Below are 6414 nucleotides of genomic sequence, written 5' to 3'. Positions count from 1 at the left end.
TATTTCAAATTTATCATGATAATTATCAATATACTGGTTTGTTTTTGCTGGTGATAATCTGTGTGGCCATTATTGTCCCGTTCCAAAGAGTACTTAAAATAAACTATATGGTCTGAATGAATCAAGATGTGTGGTTACCTGTGGGAATCAAGCAGGAAAGAATAAGGAGAAGAAAAAAAGTTTGGCAAACTGCTGACCGCCCATTTGGTGTGACCCTGTTGATCCAGTAACCAGTACTTGTTTATCCGTAGTTACAAGTGAGGGTGTTGCACCTCTATAATACACTCACCAGTGGTTATAATGTGTGTTTCTTCTTCATTTTAGCTTCCATTGTGTCATTTAAACCTTATTGGTTTAAATGACACAATGTCCTGTGAATTTCTCTGTGAGATGAATAAAGTATCTATCTATCTTATTGTTTAACCTTAAGTTATTCTCCACGACTCCATGGTTTGATCAGCCCCAACATTAACACCAGTTCAGTTACCTGTTTCAACTGGTGTGACTGACTAGTTTACCTGTAATGAGTGCAATTCAAAAACACTGCAGCCACCTTTGTTATAAATCAGTCATAAAGCTGAGGTTCTGACAGTTTTGGTTTGTTTTTTGTTTTTTCAGGTTTAAATTACTTTTTAAATATGTGTACACAACAAAAATGACAACTGAGTGAATTCATTATTCATGTTTTATGCCGGGATTTTTTTTCCCCAGTGCTGTTTGCAAAAGTTTCATTTTTTGAACTTGATCCCACACTGAGCAGCACAATCCGCATGTCCACATGATGGCGCTTGAGTATCAGTGCAAAACGGGAGCTGTGGCGAAAAGAAACGAGGAAAGGGAAAGGCTGCATGTGTGGGAAATGGAGCGTGACACTCACACACGCAGGTTTGCCCAGCTCTTCTTCTGAGGACACACATTTGGCTAAACAACCTTAATATAATATATAGAATCACAATTACCTTCAGAATTGAAGTTCTGCCTCATTAGGACCAGGTTTCGGTCTCCATGAGAAGGTCAGTGTGTTTACCAGAAATGGTCCTTAAGAGGCAACAAATACAAGTCTCTCTCTCTCTCACACACACACACACACACACACACGCAGACAGACACACACACGCAAACTTGTTTGTATACCTTAGTGAGGACACATCTTAGACATAACGCATTTCCCCCCTTACCTTACCCTTAACAATCACAAGTTAGAGCCTGAACCTAACCCTTAACCTAAAGCTAAACCGAATTCTAACGCTTAACCCTGAAAAAGCCCTTTGTTGTGAGGTTGTGGGCCCCAGACAAAATGTCCTCACAAAGATAGGTTTGGACGGGTTTCTTTGGACCTCACAAAGATACAAATAAGTGTGTGTGTGTGCGCACACACACGCACACACGCAGACATTCTCTCTCACTCTGCCGCCGTGAACTGCATATAAAATCAGGCCGCACGGACAAGCGGAGCGGAGCCGGTGCAGAGGCGCTGTTACTCGGGGAGAACGCGTTAAACAGGCTCTCTCGTTACGCAAATTACCAGCGGAGCAGCGCGGCAGTGTGTCCGCTAATGGAGCGTGTGTGCCGCCGGTGGCTTCCGCGCCCTGCCGGCTGCCGCCTCCTCCTTTTCCCTCCTCCCTCCCGGATACTTAATGGGTTATAGGCGGGATGGAAATGCCACCGGGGGAGTGCTATTACACACACACACGCACACGCACACAGAGACACAGACACACACACAAGTCCTGGCTGAGGAGCGCACATACACGTTAAAGAGCAGCCAAAGGATTACGCAAAAGCTGGTAGCAACCAGATTGCATTTTTACATAAATACATTTCAGTAAATTTAATTTATTATAATAACCTGGATGTACCAACTGTGCAGAGTGGGCATCAGTCCAAGGCCACAGCTGTACACTTATTATCCATCCATCTATCCATCATCAATATCCCTTTTCCTTTGAGTGTCACATGGAGACACACAGAGGTAATTTGACCCCAAACTCAAGTTGATTAAAGCTTGAAAAAAAAAAATTGATCAATAATTCTTTAATCAATAATCTTTCATCCATCCATCCACTTTCTACCGCTTTATCCTCCACAGGAGGGTCACGGTGGTACTGTGCCAATCTCAGCTGACATAGGGTAATAGGCACGGTCACACCCTGGACAGATCACCAGTCCATCGCAGGGCCACAGGGACAAACAACCGTTCACTCTCAGACTCACACCTTATGATCAATTTACAGTGACCAATTTACCTAATCCCTATATTGCATGTTTTTGGACTGTGGCAGGAAGCCGTAGAACCCGGAGAAAACCGACACGCACACACAGGGAGAACATGCAAACTCCATGCGGAAAGGCCCTTGTTCCAACCGGGCTTGCAATCAAGTAATCAGAGAGAGAAAGAGAACGACACTCGCCACCTCCTCTGGGCTCTGATTACAGCCTTGAGCTGAAATCTGTCCTATCAAAGATTTGACCAATCACAGTGCAGTTCAGAGAGAGCAGGCACTCTCATTGGCTCTTCTACTACATCTACTCTGCCTATACATGTTCCTTAGGCTGAATGGTTGCTGCTCCATTAATGGCAACGTCTGTGTATGCTATACAAAGAAATTAAAAAAGGAAGGAGTTGAAAAACAAACAGGAGACATTTTGAATGTGGCCGCTGACTGGTGCACATAATTTGATCAATACATGGGTCGCTAGGGCAAAGGAATTTCCTCTGCCTTTGATCTGCGCTCTCCATTAATTTCCTATGGGAAATCTTTCAGCAGTTTTTCTTTCTTCACCGTGGTTGCCCTAAACACTTTGAAAAGCCTTAGCCCACCATTAACAGTCAAACCACACATTTTGTTTTCCTAAAACTGAGAAAACTGGGTTTGAACCACAAGGTTTGAGCCGTGCGTGGCATGTCGATATGATTTTTTAAGGCTATATGAGAATGTTTGGTGTCACAAACTCCCCCGCATAAATATGGATCCAATCATCTAACATTTTCCCAGATATACATACAGCAAGAATCATTTGTTTAAGAGAAGATGACCAGCTCAAGACAATCAGTCGCTAACAGCATGAAAAGAAGCAGCTTTTAAATGGCAGTTTAATCAGATTGGAGATCATATTAAATACATGATGGGAAATACTGCTTTAATATGACCTTATTATAAATTTGATTTGGAAAATCTTGCAGAGGGAGCACTTAAGCAACACACAGAGCCTCCCTGTTTGGATACCTCATTTATTACCTTATAAAGTAATAAAGCAGGCCTGTCCCACTCCACCCGTTTGTTTGTGATATTAGCTGTTGTCGCTGTTGTTCTCGCTGCTGCTGCTTCGTCCTCCAGCTTCCCTGCTGAACTCAGACACACCTGCTTCACACTTTTCCGTAGCATGCAGTTGCACTGACATGTACTAGATTTTCCACTCAAGCTGCCTGCTCCTATAGTGCAGCAACCCTGTTCCCGTCTCCCTCCCTCCCTCCCTCCGCACCACCAGCTTTTCCTCCACTTCCTCCTCACTCTCACTCTTTGAAGCCTCGTGGGATGATGATGACACCCGCCGCAATCAGCCGATGCTTCGCTTCTGACATGACACACAATCGAGCAGCCCCTTTAGAACTGAACCAGGTTCCATTGTTGCATGCAGGCACTGTGTGTCGGAAAAAGGCCTTTTCACGGGAGAATGGAGGAAGTCAAGGTGGGGCCTTGACTGACAGCCCGGTTGAGAAAGCAAAGCCAGTTCCCGTTCCTATCTGATCTCTGCTCACTGGTGGTGCATATTCACGTTACTGACCTGCTTTTTCCCCCTAAATGGATCTTAAGTCTGCTAATCTTCCCAGAGGGTATATAATTTGTGTTGGTGAAGCTTTGCTTTCCAAGGCATATTTAAGGTTGAGAGCATGTGGATAGAGTAGGACGATCAGGGAGTACATTTACTGACATACTGCAATTAAGAATAATTTTGATGTGCTCATACTTGAATATTTAAATTTTATGCTCCCTTATATCACTATTCTGGCACTTATAGTATAAAATGATATGTCTCACTACATTTATTTTATCGCTCCAGTTACAAGTTCGTTTGGAGGATTCAACAAATCAAATATGGACATAAAATATAGTATAAATGAATGTTTAACCTTTCCAATATTATATAACCTAATCAGCTCCTTCTTAGGGGGCTGCAATAGTAAACATCTGCTTATGTGTTTATGCATCAGCAATAATAATGAAATGTTGTTTTATAGGATTATACAGCACTTTAAAAAAAAGAATGACTAACTAAAAATGCATTAATTTAAGATTTAATCGCCCAAAACAAGACCTCAAATTACATGTTAATATATTAGTTAGTCTAGATAACACTGAAAGAGGCCAATTCTATCTCAAAAGTGAGTTGTAGATTATGTTACAAATATCACTGACATAATTTTACCTGTTACAGAGAATTTTAGAAATGTCATTGTAGTACAATTTTTACTTTTATTTTGAATATTTCTCCAACATAACAAAGGATACAGCGAGAGCGAGAGAGAGTGAAAGAGAGAGGGGTAGAGAGAGAGAGAGAGAGAGAGAGAGAGAGAGAAACTCACAAGGCTTGTTTTGCCACATTATCGCAATTCTTGCACAACAAGTATTTTTTAACGGTGATTCATCGATGAGTATCTGGAACAATGTGTACCCAACTGCCCATAGATGTCGCTTCCTGGCAATCGAGTATCGCTCAGGCCCATTTCTATGAGCATACACTCACTGGGCACTATTATTAGTTATACACTCTTTACTTTACTGTACAAATGAAAACAGTTCAATAAAGGATTCTAGGTTCCTCGTGTTCCATTTCACTCTGAACACATTTCACATTATAGCGTGTCTTTACACTAGACCCAAACATGTAAAGCTGCCATACCTTCACACACACAGCTGCCTTAACGCACACTGAAAACATAAGACACCCAATAAAGTTGCACCAACAACGACACCACTTTCAAAGTCACTCACATCACCTTTCCTCCCTATATCTGCCTCTCTGATGCTTGATTGCATAAAAACGTCTTTTAATGCCATATGTGGATATGTTCTGAGAAACAGTCACGTCAGTCAGTCAGACCTGTTTGTCTCCAGCACAGAAGATATGGCTGATTTGACTTTGTTGACAATAACACAGTGGAAAACATGTTCATAGAGTTTCAGTCTTACCAGAAGTGTTTACCAAAGCTCACATTTCAAACTGAGCACTGCACCAGCGCATGTACAGCAGCATGTGTACATGAAGTGCCAAGGCTATTTCTGATGGAGACGCTGTGTGGGAGTCCCCCAGTTTACCAGCAGCAAAAGACAGGGGAGCGGGGGAAATCTACTTTATTCCATCACTGCTGAAAACTGGCTGGTGCAACAGTTTGGTTTTAAATGTAATCTGAAAAGCTTGACAGTACAGCAAACGCTTAAGAATAAAGTTACCTCAGAGGGGCAGTAACTGGGCCAGTAATATTTCTGTGAGACTTCTGGAGCGCATGTGGTACTCGGTAAAGAATGGACTTGTGGTTCTGTGACATTTTTATTTCCCATTTTATCAATGTAATTGTGTTTTCTACTTTTCTATACCGCTAATCGCCTCGCAGCCACTGAGAATTACCACGTGACTGGCGAAACTTGGATCCACCGGATCAAGTAGTTAAAACTAGCTCCAACAACAGCAACATACTGCTTAAGCTACTCTTCATATTTGTTTGTTCTTGGTGTTTTATAGCAGTTGGCATCCATAGTGTTACTTTACTGTCTTTATCTCTTTGCCTCCTCTTACAACAACATGAATGCCAACAGCTATAAAACACCACCACCACTAAAAGGATGAAAGATATAAGGATAAAAGAAAGATTCCGGATGAAGATGAAAGGTTACTCCAGAATCCTGAAGAAGGCAGTAATGCAACGTCACTGATGGCAAACACATTACTGTTCTTCTACTCCAACATTTCATTTTTTGGACTTTTGGCTCTTCTTATATCTAACAGCAATAGTAGTGTGGTTTAAAGAAGTGGTTTGCGAGAATCCAATCCTCAGGTATTGTTTACTGTTTTTCTGTCAAACAGAACTTGAGCAGGTCCTGACCCAGCCCAGGCGTATGAGGATCGATGTTAAAACTCTGCTTTTGTTTAGTTTTTATGAACAGAAATGATGGAACATTATTCGTAAGCTGCGTCTTTCATCTAAATGACAAGCAATACTATCAGACCTGACTGAGGGAGCAGAGGGTTGAGGGCAAGAAGTGTTTAACTCTGGAATGAACAGGTTTTTTGAGCAGAATAATTCAGTGTAACTTTTTGTCAGTGTTTTTTTGTGTTATCAATCATGCTACAACCTGTTTGCAGTCGTTTTGGTGGACTAGCCCAATGCTGATGTTGCCTCTGTCTGTCTAATCA

This window comes from Solea solea, chromosome 2 (assembly GCF_958295425.1).
Source record: "Solea solea chromosome 2, fSolSol10.1, whole genome shotgun sequence".
Classification (NCBI taxonomy): Eukaryota; Metazoa; Chordata; class Actinopteri; order Pleuronectiformes; family Soleidae; genus Solea; species Solea solea.
The sequence above is the reverse complement of the archived record's forward strand: the minus strand, read 5'-3'. Positions refer to the sequence as shown.